General features: G+C 37.9%; 1 protein-coding gene across 2 annotated transcripts in view; it reads left to right on the forward strand.

The window, feature by feature from the left end:
• The window catches only part of MID1 (midline 1), a 166554-nt gene that overhangs the window by 50055 nt on the left and 96863 nt on the right, over positions 1 to 19636 (forward strand). The window lies entirely within an intron of this gene.

Below are 19636 nucleotides of genomic sequence, written 5' to 3' on the forward strand. Positions count from 1 at the left end.
TGTTTAGGTGAATTTTCTTATCTACCTACAGATTCATTTGTGGCAGCTGCCAAGGATTAGTGCGGACTGCACATACACAGGCGCTGATTAAAATGTCAGGCATTCTTAGCGTATTTCTGCTGTTGATTTTTTTTCATTTGGTTGCTTTCATTGTGAAAAGCCCTTTGCATCGCAGCTAACAGGAGATGCATTTATCTGTGCTGGCTTCAGGGATGCTAGCTGCCTGTCCAGCCAGGGAAACCAAGCGCCGGCTCCACTCTTCCCATGCTGCCTCCCACCCAGGCTTGCAGGTGGTGCAGTCCTGGAAACAAAACCAAAATTATTTCTGAGTTTCTTGTGGCATTCCCATGCTTCAGCAAGGTTGTGACACATCTCCTTCCAGGTAGCTGGGCAGCTCCAGCAGCCTCCTGGCCCTGAGCAGGTTACCCTGGGTGGGGTGGCAGTCGGCAACCTGGCCTCAGGGTGCTCTGGCAGCTCTCCAGGCTGCTGGCAGAGGCAGAGCTCATGCTGAACAGCAAGGTCAAGGTGAGTGGCCTCCCACCCACCTGGGTGCACGTTCCTCTCATGCCGATTTTGGTGCTGCTGCAGAGCAAAGGCAGGAATTATACATCCCATGCTTTCCTCCTCTCAATCCCTGCAGTTGTTCTGCCTGTGCTTGTGTGCAGCTGGGGGTGGATTTTTTAAAGGTGGACTGCAGTCAAGAAACTACAAGTGCAGAGGGCAAAGCTTATCTGCCAGCCTTCACACAGAATTTTGGATGTGGAAAAAGAAACTGAATTACTAGCTTTAACTAACTGCAAGGGTTTTCTTAAATACCTTCAGACAAAAATGTGTGGCTGCACACATCTATGATAACTTTAGGTAATTGCAAGTGAAAGCTGCATACACATGCTGTGTGGCTTTTGTGCCTTTATGCATGTGCAAACATGCAGATCATATCCTATGATTATATTAACATAATGGAAGACACTTCTTTACCTGGACCTGATAGCTTCCCTTCATTTCTTAAAAACTTCTTTCATTTAATATGGAGAAGTTCTTACTTTTGCTTTCTTTTCTTCTGAGTTGGTTTGTTATTTTAAAGGCAAGAGTTTAGCCACTGATAAAATGGGGCATGGACTATAAATGTGAATAGAAGATGCACACGCTTACAGTGCTTTTCAGTAATCCAATGCGTTTATGTCCTTAACAGGTGCTACAGTTTAGTAAGCTAAACAGTGTATTATTTATCAACTTTATATGAGTAGGAATACACTACTTAATGTGAAATACCTTCAACGTTAAATACTGGATAACTATATTTTTGAGGATGCAAAAAAGTAGTAAACATTTCTTAGTGTTGATGTACATAAATAGGGCAACTCTTCAAAGACTTTAAAAGGCATGAATTTTCTATTGACATCTTTGACTTAATATTGCAGATAGTTACAAAACAAAAATAAAAAAGAGGGTATTTTTGTATGATCTGTGGCTTTTCTGTGCAAAGATGCCTAAGCATACTCTGAAAGGGTATCTCAGACAGGGAAGTAACATTTATATTAGACATTACCCAGTTTAGCTAACTTGGCAGGAAGCCTAAACGAGTACTTTCCACCACTGTCCTTGAAGAGTAATTCAAGTACTAATTTAATGGTTAGTATAGGCCTAGTAAAATAATTCTTTCCTTATAATGGCAACTCCTAGAATTGTTTATAATACCTGTATAGGTTTTTTGAGATGTGGACTTTTTTTTGTACCCAAACTATCTAAAAGTAGTTTACACAGACAGTTATTAGTCTACATGAAACCCAGTTCCTGTCCTTTGTCATGAAGATGTCTGCTTCACTTTGCTAATGCCAACAATGACATCAGTCATGCCAATTATGCCAGTGATTATGACGTGTTTCTACCCTGAGCCCAGGAACAGTAGGCTAGGTGGTTTCCATCCAGAACCAGCATGCATTCGTAAGAATGTAATCTGAAAACCATGTCTTTCCTCATTGCCTCTTCCATCTCAGAAATTTGTGCTGTTTTATGTATCAACTGCAGAGAGTGAGGTTTTCAATTCCATAGATAGGCATTTATCCCTCAGGAGTAAAGGAATAATACCTGTTCAGTGTTTGGTAGCTGATGGGCAAGAATTTCAGGTCTATTTTCACATTCAGGCCTCCTCCATAAACAGTGACATGACCTCTTGAGTCACTGGTCTATGCTACTAACATAAATCTTAGGTACAAACTTTCAGATGGTCTTTTTCAACTTAGAGATGATGTGCACGTGCCATTGGCACATTCAATGTTCAAGCAGATCAGAAAATCCCCACCTAAAAAACCATGTTGTTGACTGCTGTATTGCTGCTGCGGGTTTTTATTATATCTGAGGGTTGATATAAAGGCTATTCAAATCTTAAAAAAAAAAATATCTGAAAGAATGAGTGTGCAGTAGCCACTAGTATAGAGAATTCATTTAAAAATGGGCGTCACTTGTATGTTTAAAAAAGAAAAGCAGCACCACTTAAGTGACACTTTCTTTTTTTGTGATTCTTCTTTTTAAATCGACACATTGTTAATGCTAACAACAGCAACTGGTGTTGCTATGGGCATCAAGCTATGCTAATCACTTGCATTCTCTTCCACTGGTGTTACTAATTGTTTCAACAATATCTCACCCTTCATTAAGCATAGGACAAAAGATGCCATTACAATCTAGCTCCTTTTGTGACAAAAATGAAACTGCTTAATTAGGAGTTCTGTACACTTGTCCAGCAGAGGTGTCTACACTGATGTGTTTAATAGTCAATGTAACAGCAATTGTGGGCATCTCAAAATGAGAAAGTGTTTTCTTTTGGCAACTGTGGCTCCAATGCTGAGAGGGGCTTTTCTTTCTTGACTTGCACTGGGGTGGAGGGGGTTGAGGACACTTGTGTTCTTCCAGGAGCAGTCTTTTCTTGCTTAGCTACGCAACTACAGGATATACCTTCACGCTTATGGTTGATTTAGTGTTTATAGATGTGTTTAGAGTTTTTTTTTAAAAAAGTAGGTCATAGACAGATGCATATTAAAAATGGGAAAATGATAAATGATGACCAAAACAGAGAACAGGAAATATCCTGGTGATACACTGAATTTATGGGTGGTGGTCAAAATTGTGGTATAAATTAGAAATAATTTTTAGTTTCATAAAAAATGAGGGCTTTAAAAATAGAAAATGCAAATGCTTATGCTTACACCACCATATTACCTCAAAAAAAATATTTATGGCTAGTTACTCTTGATACTGATTCTTTGCTTTTTGTCTTGTTGCAATGGAAAGGAAAAGACAGTTTAAAAATATATTCGTTTTTTTCAGAGAAAATTCATAGAATTACCATTGTTCTATAGATATATTTATACTCAAGGAATTGATAAGAAAACTGAAAAGATTCATTTTGAACAATGGGGAGAAGTTACATGGTGTGGATGGAAAGATATCACTCATTTAGTGTTGGTGAAGGCCCATGAAGACGTGTAAAAAAACCGAAGATAGACAGTAAACCACATTTTTAAATGGTGTAAAGCCAGGATAACTCCATTCAAAGCAATGTTTTTCCTTGCTTTCATATTTACTGAGAATCTGACTGTTGATGCATACGTTCTTGCCAAAAAAGAATTTTGGCACAATGTTTGTACTGCTTTGTCAAGAAAGATCTTTTGTTGAATGGAACTGCTGTAGGTTAGCTGTGCTTCTCCATATTTTTCTTTGAATGTTATTAGTGTTGACGTGTATTGGGCATGTTTATGAAGGCAGGGCAGCTCTCTGAATGGCAGTCCGAAATTCCAGGAACAAAAGGGACCTTCTTGTTTGCTTGGTTTTCACCTAGTTTTAGTGGCAGAATCCATACACATCTATTGATCCTACACTGTTGATTCAGGATGCAAGGATCTGTTTTTCTACAGTGTGTCGATTCAATTACTGACAAATATTTTTTTGGTGGGAGGCAGACATAAATTCTTCCCATGTAGGGAGAACTGCATTCAGCTCTTAGAAGTGTTACTGTGTAAAGGTAGGAGACTTTGTCGAGTCCACAGCTTCTACAAATAGAGCACCAAAATATGTCTGCTTCCCTGCTATGTATGTTATTAATTAAAAAACTTTTCATATTTAAATTTCTTTGCAGAATACAGGCAAAATATGTGTTGAAGCTTTCCAAATGTTTTTTTCTGGCATTATCTTGTAGTTGCAGCTTTATCATTAATTGGTATACTACAATACCATAAGAACCCAGCGCTCAGTTCTTTGCTGTACAAAGAGTGGGTTTGACCATCTGGAAACATTGGTTTCTGGATTTACATATAAATATATTTTGCACATACAAGTAAAAGTGTGTCTATATACATTGTATTCATTTTATGTGCATATTTATAGTGCTTCTTTAGTATATAAAGGCAATACTACCTATGTTTCTATTGTCATGGTTTAACCCCAGTTGGCAACCTAGCACCAGGCAGCCACTTGCTCACTCCCCCTGACCCAGAGGGATGGGGAGGAGAATGGGAAAGGAATGTAAAACTTGAGGGTTGAGATAAGAACAATTTAATAATTTAAACAGAATAAAAAGGTAATAACAATAGTAACAATAATAACAACAACAATAATAATGATGATGATGATGACAGTTATAATGGAAAGGTGGGGGAAAGGATAAAATCCAAAGGAAAAGGGAGAAAGGAAAACAAGTGATGCACTGTACAACTGCTCACCACCCGCTGACTGATGCCCAGCCAGTCCTTGAGCAACAATCTCCCTAGCCCCACCTAAGCCCCCAGTTTATAAACCAAGCATGTTGTTCCATGGTATGGAACACCTCTTTGGCTGGTTCAGATCAGCTGTCCTGGCTGTGTCCCCTCCCAGTCTCTTGTGCCCCTCCAGCCCTCTCGCTGACAAGGCCCAAGAACCCAAAATCTTAGTATAAACATCAACCAGCAACAACTAAATCCATCAGTGTGTTATCAACATTGTTCTCACATCAAAGCCACAGCACAGCACTGTACTAGCTACTAAGAAGAAAGTTAACTCCATCCCATCAAAACCTGGACTTGTGTATATAGATTTGTTTGTCTAGCATAGAAATACATGTAAATTCTAATAATGTCTAAGTTCATGAATATCTGGAATCTGGGATTTGAATAAATACACACATGCCTATATTTTAAGTAAATATATACAGTTTCATATACATGTGTGGGTCAGTAAAAAATATATTTGATCATATATATATATAAACTACACATTAATTGTTACTTGGTATATGGTTTTGATATATCTTTTTTTAGTAGCTGAATATTTTGACATCTAAATTTATAGTTTCCTCGTGTACCCTTTTACTTTACTAACTTCTTTTTTTAAAAGAAGTTAACTAAAAAAATTCCAACTGATACGTAAAGACATAGTATATCAATATTATAGTTATATATGTTACTAAATGCTTAGATAAGTGGCACTTTCCCTTATGTTGTACTTAAGAGATTCAGAGTATTGAAAGTTACTTTCTGTAGTGTCCTTTATTCAGGTTTAACATATAGTTTAAAACACTATATCCAACCTGCAAAAATGTGGAACTTGTGGACTTTCATTATTATTACATTATTATTAAATTAGATGCAGCTTGATGTTATTACTAGATCATTATTAGATTAGATACCACTTAGCAGATATTTCTTTGTATTAATTTTTGATGATATTAAAAAGATGAATGGTCACATCTGTTAGTATAGAATATTATCTCCTATTACTTAGCCCAGAAATAGATGCAAAAATGTAACTAACTTGCTATGCTTCAGTATTTGCAGAGATACAAAAATATTAAGGTATTGCATGGAAGAGCATCACTATAGGAATGAACTTCTTTACTACAAATGTTTTCCAGCTACACTTATTTTATTACATAAATATATAAATATTAAGGCAGACTTTTGAACATTCTCTCTCTTTAGTGTTGTCTCAAGTGACTGTGTTTCCTCCATCTGGTATTTATTTGTTGGAGTTTAGAAGGATGATAGAAAATGTCAATACAGTAATAACATTAGTCCTTTTCAGGGGAGTAGTTTGGTTGGGGTTTTTTTTGTAAACTTTAGACCGTTTTGCATAGTTTGAAATTCCTTGTGTTTATGACTGTGGATAATGAACCATGACTTTATAATAATTATAAGTACTATGAGATTGTTTCTATCTATCTATTGAAGATCCTTTAAATAATATAAGCCATAGTTTTTGAAGATTTACTTTCACAAATGTAACAGTTGACAAATCTTTCAAAACTGTTCACATATTACTTACTTCCTTTGATTTTTAGTGGAAATGATGGTGTTGAGGGCATAATCTATTCAGGAAGAACAAGAGAAATGAAATTGTAAATAGTACAGCATTATTATCTTTGTTCTCATGACTCTGGTGTTCAGTGAAGCCAGACCAGGCATTAAGTAAAATGTATTTTTGTAGTCTTCCATGGCACTGGTCCAAGCTGTTCAGATAACAGACTTAAAGTCCATGTTCTAACTCTGAATTTGCTCATTGTAATGACCTCTTGACTGACCCTTCGTTTCTTATACTTTTTTTGATAATATGATGCTTGAAATTTGATGGTGGAATATAATGCACAAGAGATACTTGCTCAGGATGAAAATTTGTGTTTAAACAATAAATAATAAAGCAAGGAAAAAAGCAATAAAAATGGAAATTAAGCAAATGGATGAGGTTAAGGGCAAATAACGAACCATTTTATAACATTGGGCACAGGCTGACCCTTTGTTTAGGAAATGTAGTGTCTACCAGAGTAACAGAGCTGGTAACAGGAAAAGTTACAAACAAGTGACCTTTCAAAGGCAGAACATTTACAGGGTTTATCATAACAGTACATTTTCTTATAACTGATATATAGAATGAGTAAGTTCATTCTTTCAGTGCTTTACCGGGGAATAAAAATCCCAAAATACCAAATTACCAGAAAAAAAATCCTAAAATCTGGATGTAAATATCTCCCAAATAAGCACTGCAGAACACTTAATATTTCAGAATTCTCTCAAGCTTTAATTTAATATGTTCAATTACTCCATGAAGAGAAATCCAGATTACTTTAACCCTGCCCTGTAATGACACACAATTGTAGGAGCATGATTTAAGCATTTTAGTTCTTCATCTTATGTTGAACAGTTTTCATTACATAGTCTATTTTTTTTTGTATTGCCTGATCTTAAAACACAAATACAACAATGATCCCAGTACACTACTTTCCATTTCAGGCTTTACAAGTGTACATCTATAATGATTTTCTTTGGCCCTCTTTTTTTTCAGCCAGCTGTACACTTCCTAGTGAAATGATAATACTTGTATGTATCCTCATTGCTGTGAACCTATACATAGGGGTTCATACCTATCAGAAACAGTGCCTAATTTGGACAGCCTGAATAGTCCGTGGAGAGGGAATCTCCTCCAGAAGGTTATGGACTGGAAATCTGTGTTGGGTTGCTGAAGAACACTTTGGACTCAAAGCCTGAAACAGGTGATGAGACCATGTGTTCCCTCTTCCTCCCATCTGTATTTACTTCTCCCCAAAACCAGCCATCCAGCCCTGTATCTCCCTTGATATGCCTTGACCCTCCATGCAGGAAACCTTTTCTTTTGCTGGGAAGGACGTTGTTGCCCTCGAGAGCAAGCACCCACACTGAGGACGTGGGGTGAGGGGATTCCTGCCTGTCACAGCTTTCACATCTCATTTATAATGTGCTCTTGCGAATCAGACAGAGCCTGCTCTGTTTTCCAGTTACCTGAAATCAGTGAAAAATGAAGGAGGAGCAAAGAAAATGGAAAATTAGATTATTTTATCATAGTGTGACTATACCGAGTTATTCCTAGACCTTCTGTAAATCCTTACTTAAGCAATTCTTACCCTTCTACAATATAAATGCTTAATAGAAAGTCTTCATCACTAAAATGCTTAGAACATTTGGGGTAGTTAATAAATAATAGATCACTGACTTTCCTAATGATATACCTTGATGGTGCCAGCAGAATTGCTTTTTACAATAGCCTTTTTTAAATTCTGCAGGCTGGAGTGGAGGTATCACTTGTTTTATGAGTATCTCCTTTGTGTGGGATGTTGGTCCTATGCAATATCCCGGTTTATGACTGTGGAAGGAAAGCATGTGCAGGTTGTTTAATGCCTCGGACAAAAGTGCTCAAGGGACTGGAGCTCTGGCCTGCCTCTGTACTTCATAGGTCCCCTCTGTTAGAACTTTGTGACCCGCTTTCAGCTGTCCCCAGTTGCCAAGATGTGAGACTGTCATAATTGCACTGCAAAATTTAGAAGATGCTGTGCCTCTTCCTTGCACTGGTTTGCATATACACCTTGTCATCTTTGAAAGAGCTCCATGAGATTCTGAGCACTGCAAACTGGAAAGGGAAGAAAAATGGACAAGCAATGGGTCCATAGCCAGGAGTATGATTCTGTAGAAATATTTCCCCATCCATCTCAATTACAGCACTATGGCACTTGCAGATTTTTTGGGCTATTTATGTGTTTGTATTGAGTGCATGCTCAAAGTTGCATCAGTTTGACTTTGAAAGCAACAGGGTTTGGTGGTTTGGTTTTTTTCCGTGCTTACAACATTTTTATTTTTGGAGAAATGAAAATTTCCTGCCAAAATGTAATCTCAGTCTTCTCTTTTTAAACTTTGCAATTTTAGCTTCCTTACAGTTTGTTGGCCATAATAACATAAATTAGCAGTATGATCCTATAATTATATTTTACAGTATGAGAAGGATCAAATTCAGCACAGATGAGAAATGTAACTGGAGTGCCTATGGCTAGCTTTTTCCTTTGTGATTTATCTGTTCAGTTAGTTGTGATATGGAGAATGATCTTGGTAACTATGACAGACCCTCATCCATAGCCTTTTAGTGGCCTACAGAACACTGGCTGCAAAACCCAAATGCTGCAAATTTGAAAAGGCAAGGATATTTTGGTGGAATAATATACAACTTCATCTCTATTTGGGGGAAGAAAAAAAAAAAAAAGAAATCTGTAGCATTTGCAACTTTGGAATAGATGGTATTCCACTCTACTATCATCTCTGCCAACCACATCTGTAAAGTATAGAAATTCTATTTTACTTAATTTTACTATGCTAATTCCCAAAGGCTCAATTCAAAAAAACTCCTGTAATGTAAGATTGTACAATTACATGAGATGTAACCCCAGCTTCAAGAAATAGTCATTCAACTATGCTTAGAACTAAATACAAAAGCAAGCATGACAGGTATGTGGAAATTTTATATGGTTACAGTAATATTCAGGCAAGCTGTTGGCATCGTGTAATGGGTAAGATTAAATAAGAAAAAAGTTTTACATTAATATTGGCTAGTTTCACTAGTCAGTGGAGGCACTACTATTTGATTTCTTATAATTACTGTGGGTTGAAATACAATAGCCTCACTCCCCCTTGTTACTACACTGAAAGGCCTGGATTCTTGTGATTTTCATCTAGAAGAAGAGGTCCCAGTGCAGCTCCTGGCTCTGTATGTCCTGTCTTATGTGCCAGTCTAATAAATTAATTCTGATGTCCAAACTCAGTTATAGTTATAACAGTACTTCTATTGACTGAAAATTTACACTCCCTAAGTTTGAAAAAAGAGCTGAAATGTAAGATATTCAAAAATATGAGCAAATCTCTATCTCATATCTTCTGAGGTGGAGATTCTCTTCTATCTCATCAGTGTTTCAGTTTTTATTTCTTAATGAAGTTATGGTTTATGACATTTTTTCCCAAAGGGTATTCTAAATAAAATGAAAATAAAAACCTGGTACAATGAGAAGAAATCTTCCACATAATTTATGCAAGAGTTCATGTCAATTACAATAAACAGTAATAAAATGTATAGTCCTTTCTTTAAAAGCTAAAGAGTACAAAGGGACCTTTTCAATACCATTACTTACTAGTGCCATACTGCATGAATCATTTCTTACACTATTACTTACTGTAGGCTCACCAGTTGTGGGTGATAAATCATTGTTAATACTAAGCAGATGAAGATGGGAGCAGCAATCTGCTTTCAGGCTGAGTGAAGAGATGGGAAGGACAGGGGATGGAACTCCTGGGTCCCAGGATGGATATCAAGATGGGATTGTTAATACACCTGTTGTTCAGAGGTGTGCCTAAAATCATAAGCCACTCCAGCATATTTTTCTATGTATTTTTCCATAATTTGCACACATTTTGAAATATATACTTTAAAAGTATTAAATTTCCATTTTTGCCTCAACTTCTATTTTTGCCTCAGAAGATAAACATTAACGTGTTCATCTACAAATGAGCTGGAACATCTCTGATGTCAGATAGTACTGGACGATTTCTTAGCACTCTCAGGATACCAGACCTGGAGGAAGCAATGGCTAATTTGAAGCTGATGAAGAAAAAAAATAATAAAAATGCTTCCCTGATCAAAATAATCCAGCTTTTCTCTTTTTTCTAAAAGTATCTACATATATGCAAACTAAACTTAAGACTTGTCAAACTCTCCTGTTTATGCCATGCAGTTTATATTAAGATTTCATGGTATCTATGACTAACATTGTCAATTCAAGCTTGCAGTGCATTTGAACACCAGAGAATTTCTCCATATCTAAGTCTAGCTGATAGGCCTAGCTGATATGTAAAATCAGTTAAAAAAGGAAAGTAAAAAAGTAAAAAAGGAAAGATATCATCTTTCTTAAATACTAAGAGAAATGAAAATATCATGCAACAAAGTAAAAGAGAAGAACCTACATTGTTGTATTGGTTATATCGATTAATGTTCTTTTGGTAAGCACCCAGCCCTTTTTTACTTTAAGACCAGCTGGCAGTTGCTGTAGGTTCCTGCATTAAAGTAGTCTCCCCACTGAAACACGTCTCTGCATTTCTGGAGACATACTGGCTATTTTGAAATGTGAGGCTATACACCCTAGTTTTGTTATTTGCTATGATACAGTCAATCTTTAAGTAGAGATTAAAGGCAGGCAGCTGTTCAGAACATATGTGTCTCATGGTAGAAGCATTAAGCAGACTTGTTAGGCTATAGCTAATGACAGTGTGCAAACTTTATTTTCAGATTAAGCCAGCAGCATATGGAAAATATAACACATTCAAACTGAATTTGAGCAATATCTATCTTAATAATCAGTTACTAAAGAGAAGATGACGTATTGATCAGTGTATGGATGATGGTTCATCTGAGTAGGTATTTAAAACATTTTATTTGTGGTCCAAAGACTCTAAACACATGCATGCAAGAAATGCCTTCAAAGGAATAGTTGAAGGGACTATTAAAATAGTATCTGACTGACATCATCTGTTTTAAAAAACCTAAAATTTGTCAATCCAAAAATAGATTTTTCAATGCCTTTGAAAAGGAAAAAATATATGTGTAGATATGCAAGAGATTGGTAGAGGTGAATGCTTAGGAGGGAAAGCCCCTGTGTTTTTCTAGTAGTCATAGACCTCCTGGTCACTATATGGTCTTTGATGCGGTCCCTGCATCCCATGTGTAGGCAGCTGCTGGGGGCTGCAGGGGCAGTGGGTCACTCCAGGATGGCTCTACCAATGCTGGGCTCTCCTGTTGCACAGGGTGTTCTTCAGCTTGGCAGGAGTGAGACACATTTGCTTTTCTGTAAGTAACTGCTTGCTGTTAGAAGGATAGCACTGAGGGTTCAAATTCATCTGTACGTCGAAAACTCTGCCATTAAGGGAGCTCCTGCATTGAGGCCTTTTTTCATACCCAGGCTGATAGGCGCCCACTTCCAAAAGGACCCACTTCAGATGGTTGGTGAATGCAAGCTTTGGGTGAATTTTTATGGTGATGCAATTTTTTATTTCATGTGTCTTAAGTATGGGTAGGCATTGTTCTCTTCTCTGAATTTGATTACAACCTTCAACTTAAAAAAATACACTGCAGCTTGGGGGCAAAGGGACATTATATTAGACATACAATAATGTTTTCACCCTCTTTTGAACATTTCCTGTGATCATTCTTGAGGAAAAAGTGACCTTTCCATTCAGTTTCACCAATTAGAGCAGCAACCATGAAGCTTTTTTGTGGTTTTTACATTGTCTTTCCATCTGCTGAATTAGCTTTCTTTTCACACTTGGTAGACATGCTCAGGCTCTCCCGAAATTCCGATGCACTGAAATTCTTATGCAGGCAGGATGCTATGAATTACTGTAATTCTTTTTGAGTAACAATGTTATCAGAGGAATCTTTTTGTACCTCTCTAATTTATGTGCTTACTTCCAGCTTTGTCCTTATTTATACAAGTTGAAAAATCTTGGTCTGAACATATAGTGAATTACTCTAGGTAACACCACCTCCTTAGATTAATTATTTTCTTGTAATCTCTTTTGTTAAAGAGGGCTGGGTAAGGAGAGTGATAAGCTCATAAACCATTTTTCTGAACACCTGAAAAATATTTAAATGAAGTTTTAATTTTGAGCAGTTTTAAATGTGTTGTTGCTCTGTCTAAATCAGTTTGCACATTCTCACTTGAAAGCAACGTAATCTTTCTGCCAAATATACCACTATTACTCTTTAGGAAAAATCAAACAAAACAAAAAAAAAAAAGCCAGCAAAATACCTGATTTGGAGTTCAGCTCTAAAACCTTATGACGCTTAATTTCAGTACTGTTAAAGTCAGTGAAGGCTTTAGATTTTAATGTGTACAATATCAAAATAACTTTGAAAAAATTAGGAAGCAATTTTAGTCTAATTGCTGCCTCTATTGTGTGCAAGGTTGAGTGTTTGCAGTATAGGGGTACAAGTAAATTGTTGGGTTACAAGCAAATGATTGTCACAAGTTACAAATTCAGATGTGGGAGAGCTTATTTTGTAATGACTCTGCTTACAGCTAGCAATGAAACTGTCACTCCAAGTAAGAAAACAATAGAAAAGTAAAGGGGAGGATGCTTGGTTTTCACGTATTATTTTTTTTTCTTGACATATTTTAAGCATGGTAGGAACCCTAGCTCACCCTGAAGTTCACGACAGGAGTGCCTTATTAAATGACTCCTGCTTGCAAAATGGGCTCTGGATCTGCTGTCACATGTTTTCCTTGAAGGAACTCGTTTCCTTCCTGAGGAGGTCTGCAAGGTCAGGCAAATATCCGATCTTGGAAGCTGCCTGTCTCAAAGTTTCTCTCTCTGAGTCATTATTTCTACATAAAAATGCATAGGGTAAGTTGGTTAGAAATCCTGGAGTGTAGCTAAGTGCTTCAGTAATGGGAAGCCATTTCAAACTGGGCATGCCAAGGTGGAAGAAAAGTGTTTTGAAGTTTTGGGGTTTTCTCTTATTTAGTATATATGTGATTTCAGTATTCTTCTTCAAGAGTCAGAATTCATGTAGTTGGTTTCCAGTGCTCTGAAGAGGCTTGGTAGTGTCAATAAAAGTGCCTCCTGTCCATTCTTTAAAATTTGGCTCTTTTACTACTTTTGCTGTATGTTTACAGTATACCAACTGCTGGCCTCAGGTACATCAACAGAATCCCACGTTGCTTCAGCAGATGTTATTGGATTGTTTGATTATTTTTACTGATTATTAATTTATTATGTACTTATTACTGACTGTTTGGGGTTTTCCTTATGAATACTATTGGCACTCAAGAGTACATTATGGGATCACTGAACTGATTTAGCAAGCCTGCTGCTGCCAACAAATGGTGCACCCTGTCACGTCATTCTCCCTGCCTTTTCTGCACACTGCTGTCATCCCGCTGAAGCAGCTCTGGCACTGGTGCGACCCGTGGGTGAACTGATTCCCTGCATTTTCTGCTTGGCAGCGAGTAGGCCTGGCAGTGCGATGGTGCAGGCACGCCTGAGGTGGCACCACTGAATCTACTCCATTTTCTCCCTCTTTAGACACCCAGCCATCTTCACTGACTGCACAAGTGTACTCTAGGAAGACTGCTGTGTGAGATGCTGATAGTTAGATGCACAAGTCAGGTGCCTAAATTACAATTTCCCAGCAGCCAAATCAATTTCATGGCTAGTTTCTGTGCATCCACCATTTTCCCCCTCCTGTAGCAGTGCACTCCCACCTCCTCCTCAGCATCTATGACATGCCTGTCCAACTCCACCCTGAGGTATGACAGCTCTCAAGGTCAGTAAAAAAACAACTCTGCATAATAAGTGAACAATTTTCTGTACGTCTAGCAAGTTGAAACGGCTCAGTGATGGATCAGACTTACCCTGATTCCAGCACAAAGCAAAGATAAGGATCTTACAGAGTAAGACAGGGAGTAAAGTGATTGAATGGACTTTAAATATTATCCTAAGCAAGCAGGAGCAATTCCATCCATAGCCCTTAAATGTGTATGAAAAAGTGATACAGCAGCCTCTATGCCCAGCTCTGTTAAGGGTTGTTCTTTTTATCACCACAGATTGCTGTTAAGATGTACAGATATGACACTTGATATTGAGTCAACCTTTCAGAATTTGAGAAGAGCTGAAAAAAGAAAAATTTCTTTTTCCTTGTGTCATTAAGTGGCCAAAAAGTATTTTTGCCAATAAAAAGAACTGTATTGATAAACAAAACAAAATAAACTACAGAGGTGCGAACTGATGCTATAACTATGCCTATACGAGACTTTTTGCAGGTCAAAAATTCCCTGCAGAAGTTAATGCCCCTCACATAATGTTAGAATTCTGGCAAAAACTTCTAATGTTAAGCTGTGACTTTTGTTGGGAATAGTGGTAGGAGAACAAATTTGATCTTTGCAGGTTTTTACACCCCTGCTGTGAATTCTGCCCTATGATTAAGCTTCATGTCATCCCCTAGTATGTACTTAGAACTTACACTAAGTTCTACAGTCAGTTCCAAAAAACTGAACAAATATTTCACAAATCTGGCGTAAAGTTTGAGCTTGGAAGCAGTCACCAGAGTAATTTGGTTTAGATTTCCTTGAGAACACTTACTAGGTTTCTAGTAGGGATATAATCTTTTCTGCTTTGGAAAAAGTTAATCCATGAAAAATATGGACAAGACTGAGGATTTGTTATTTATGTATTTATTTTGATTTGTACACATGACTTTTGAAATAGTCCTGGAATTGTCCTTGAAATATAGTGGAATGGATTTGTCTCATAATTCTCTTTTAACCACAAACCAGCAGGACTTCAATAGCTGAGCTGCAACAGGTGTAGATATATCTGATTTTTAAGAACTCTTGTCAGACCCTTCCTACTTTCTCACAGACTGCAGGATCAAATGGCCTTGGGAGTCAGGCTCACTAAAACAGGGCTATTCTAAATGAAATAAAGAACAAATTCCAAAACACATCAGAGCTAATTTGCCATTGTTTTCACTATAAACCATAATGAATCCTCATCAAATAAATGCAGCTGCTATGGTGCTGTATCCAAAATAATGTAATTAAATTGCTGCTTGGGGAATTTTAGAATATAAATTTGGCAGAGACTTGTTACTGGCAAATCGACAGCAAGCAAGTATAGTCTTATCCAGAGAGGTGATCCTGTGTTCTGTCATTCTAAGAACAGAGAGAAGAGAAACAGAACCAAGATGACAAATGGCCAGACCAAAATCTGAAACAAGAAACCACAAGAACTTAAGGCTAATCCAAGCCTTACTGGAAAGTCTATTGGGAAGGAAAGTGGAGGACAGGAAGAGAAACCTTGGATGGTTACATTAGAAAAATTCTTCCCCATGCTCTGTGGTGACAAGGTCACCAAGGAAAGAGGGTCCACCAAAGGGAGCCTGCAGGAACTTTGGCACCTTCAGGGTCAGAAGAGTCACAACCCCTAATCAGGCAAGAGTAGATCTGGGGTATCATTCCCAGAGCTAACTCGTCCTCCTTGCCTTCTCCCCTACAAAAACATTCCCCACCCTACCCTGCTGTCAGTGAATGTGTGGATGTTTGATTGCAATTTAATGACCTCCATCTGAGGGAAAGCAGTGATGTTGGGCAGCTTGGTCTTTTTCATGATGAACTCCCCAGAGCTCCTAGGACCCAGGAAGCACATGGAGGTACAATGCACAGCTCTAACATCTGTAACAGCTTCTGTGATAAACGTGTGCTGAACACACCAACATTGTCTCTGCTTGGGCTGTTCAAGATCAAACAAGCTGTCATTAAAGTGAAAAGAGTTATGATGAAGTGACTAATACAATCATTTTCTTGGCTACAAAATTATAAAACTAAAACCAGGGTCATCCTGTCTCATTAGAAAGCAGGTTTTATTTCTAACTTGTATTAAAACTAACCCAAAATTGAATTGTAATTTCAGGAGAGAGGAATTTGCATTGAGGACAAATCTGAGCCTTTAAATGTTTATGTTTAGTAAGCCTGAGTATGCCTGTTCTAATTAAGCATATATGAAATATTGCAACTTAAAGCATACTTTAACAGCTATGTTTCTGTTCCTTTAAATGCTAAACAAATCTCCTGGGATTGTGTTTCCAATATGAATATTTGATATTATGACTTCAGAATTGGATATCCATGAATAGTTAATATTACATGTTCCCAAAGGAGTTACCTAACACTGCAGCTCAGGGACAGCTGACCAGATGAAGCCAACAAAGCCCTTCACATGATCTTCTCTTTTTAATTTTTTTTTTAATTATTATTCTTTAGTGTGTAACAGTTACTGGTAATGTTGCAAAAGCAGCAGCTGCTAGCAGTGCCAGCAGATGTAACTGAAAAAGGGAAGGGAGGGATGGAGGGAACAGGAAAAATTGAGGCTTTGCATGAAAAAAAAATAAATCATTTGCTAAAGAAATAAAAGTGCAAAGAGATCAAAAGTTGAGATTAAAGACTAGTATGTTCAAGAGTAAAGTTCACAGAATAACTTTGATGTGGAAAGAACATTAAAAAATACTAAAAGCAAAGTTTTCAGAGCCAGGTGGCAATTCCTATTATATGTATGTACTTGGAGAAAAACTGTATTTTGAGGTTTGATATTCTTTCTATGCTAAGGTTTAAAACGAGAAGATAAAATGACCCTGCTGTATCCTTCTGTTGCTCAGCATTGGCCAGTAAACATTCTGTTGGATGGGAATAAAAAATAGTTATTAGAGCTAACATTTGGCCTTAGGTAAATGTTCCAGCAACATAAATCTACTCTAGCAACAGACTGATGTCTCCTGAATTTGAACTGCCAGAAGGGGAAGTGAAAAGAGAAATAGGCAGGCTGGGATTTGTAGGTCAGTCACAAATTTCATGTAATTCAGTTGTTTATGTAGCTTTGCAAACCCAAAGCTGCCTGAGATTTAGAAAAACAAATATTCAAGTCTTCTCAGAGGTTTGCCAAGTAACAGAGTGCTGGCAAACTTAGCAAGAGGCTGAAATCATTTGTTGCCATGTTGTTTCAGCTCACAATAAGCTTTACAGTTATCCTGGATTTCATACATAATGCCTTCATCATTGCTGAAGGCAATTCGGTGCCTCTATCCTCTGCCATACCCCCCAAAAAATGTAGCAGTTGCTTAACAACTGCACTGTGATTTTTTTAGCATTACTGAATGATGACTTCGATTTTGGCCTGTCTGGTCAGGTTAATTGGCTGCTTTAAAGTTCTGCAAAGTCACTGAGAAAATGCTGGCATAATCTGGAGCTTATTGGAAGGATTAGACCGGTCTTATCCTGCAATTTAATCAATAGAGTTGGGTAATGTTTTTAGTGACCACAGATTCATTGCAAATGGGGTTTTGATCCTAAAGCTGTTTCCACTTTTGAGTAAAACCGCAGAATTTGTTTGAGGTGAGGAAAAAAACGGCCTGGAGATAAATTCTGTCATGTTACCCCTCTTTTACCCACTAACTCAGGGATTATGGAATTTGATTTTTAACTCGGTGTGAGAGTCTTGGAAACCACACCTCCCTCTGCTAAAAGACAGTGCCTCCAAGGAGAAAATTAGAGGGAATTTGGAGTAGGATCTTCTTTTTCTCTCTTCACAACACTTTGTGTCTTTCACTTGTGAAGGCAAAGGTAGAAAGCGATTCTTCCTCTGACCCTTTGCTCCGTAAACTGCAGTAGCATAGTTTGTCTCCGGTGCCACGCATGGCGTCTCTTGTGCCCTGACATCCAGAGGCGTTAGAATCTGCCATCCCCAGGGCCTGCAGCCTGCTGTCATGGCTGCTTTGGCCTGTGGGGTCCCCTGGAGCACATGGCCTTGACACTCACACCACTACAGAAACAGCTTTAACAGGAGAGGCATTGCTGGCCACATTTGCCCTCCTGCTTGGTTGTCCTAGAGCCTGGAAGTTTCGTCTTTCTTAGAAAAGTGAGAACTGCAGGCCAAGTTTGTTCTTTTCCCAGTCCAGGGCAGGGACAGGACCAAGGAAACACAGCCACTTTTTTGCTTCCAGTACTTCAGTTTGGATGCTGACCCAGAAAATCAGTTACAGTCACAGCCCTACATAGTGCAGAGTGAGACAACATTCAGTATGACTGTGGGTATGCCTGGCCTACGTGGAGCTAAGACACCTGCAGAGGCTGTTTTCCATGTGCTACCTTATTTATCCCTCTATAGTCCTGTACTTTCTCCAAAGGGATCTTGTTTTGTATGCAGGTTTATTTAAAATAAAGATGCAGTACACCAAGAGAATACTGATGTTATTTTATTTTTTTTGGCACAGTAGTTCCACAGACTGGTCTTAGATGAAGTTCAGCTAATTTATGTACTAACAATAGTGAGCTGATATTTCCTCTGATACTGAGATTTGGCAGAGGGGACCAGAAGGAAGTGTTTCAATCCAATATATAAGAGAACAGCAAAAGGGAAAAAAAGAGACTTCCTTTTTATTATGTGAGGAGAATAATATATTACAAATAATTTCCACCCATTAAAATGCTCTTTTGTTCTTACAGCCTGTTTGGGATTTGTGGTCAGTCCAGTTTGGATCATTGTAATGTCTTTGCAACCTCCCATCTTTGCTTCTTCATATCTATAGCTTGCCTTTGCATGTGTTGCATCTTATCCCAGCTGTTTTACATTGTAAGATCATTAACCAGGACACTTAGTGCTAAGTAACAGTGGTCAAGGTTTGGGCTATTCTGGCCCAGGTGTTGTAGCTGGATTTTTGTGATCCTCAAATCCAGTCATTTCTGGATACCTTCATCTTTAATCAACTGATCAGCGCTGATTTAGGGAGAGTACTAGTGGTCCAAGTTGTCTGAACAGGGATATTTAAATCAGCTTTCTGTAATTTTGCAAATCCCAAAGTTAAATCTCAGGTTGAGAAGATTCCCACGGGGTCTGAATTAAAAAACTTTGTGCCATTCTATCAGCTTTTTTGGTGTTCACATGGGTTACAACTCTGATTACTGAATTATATGTTTTTGCTTTACAAATTAATAATAACTAGAGTAGGAAGATGGAAAGATTTTACATTGTTATTTTTTTTGTACACCACCAGCAACACAGCAGTGTTTCATTAGTTCACGTAAGGGAGGTTTTCTTTACTGGTGCTTCTGTGGCCTGTTCTGTCATACTGGCATTAGGAAACTGTTTCTTAGTACCATGTCCCCGCAAGAGTTACTTCAGCCTTAGAGCACTGAGGGGCTTCTGTTTGTGAGCCACACAGTATAGAAGAGCTGAATTGCTCAAAGGCTTCTGCATCGGAGGCATGCCATAAAGCC

This window comes from Falco biarmicus, chromosome 2 (genome assembly GCF_023638135.1).
Source record: "Falco biarmicus isolate bFalBia1 chromosome 2, bFalBia1.pri, whole genome shotgun sequence".
Taxonomy (NCBI): Eukaryota; Metazoa; Chordata; class Aves; order Falconiformes; family Falconidae; genus Falco; species Falco biarmicus.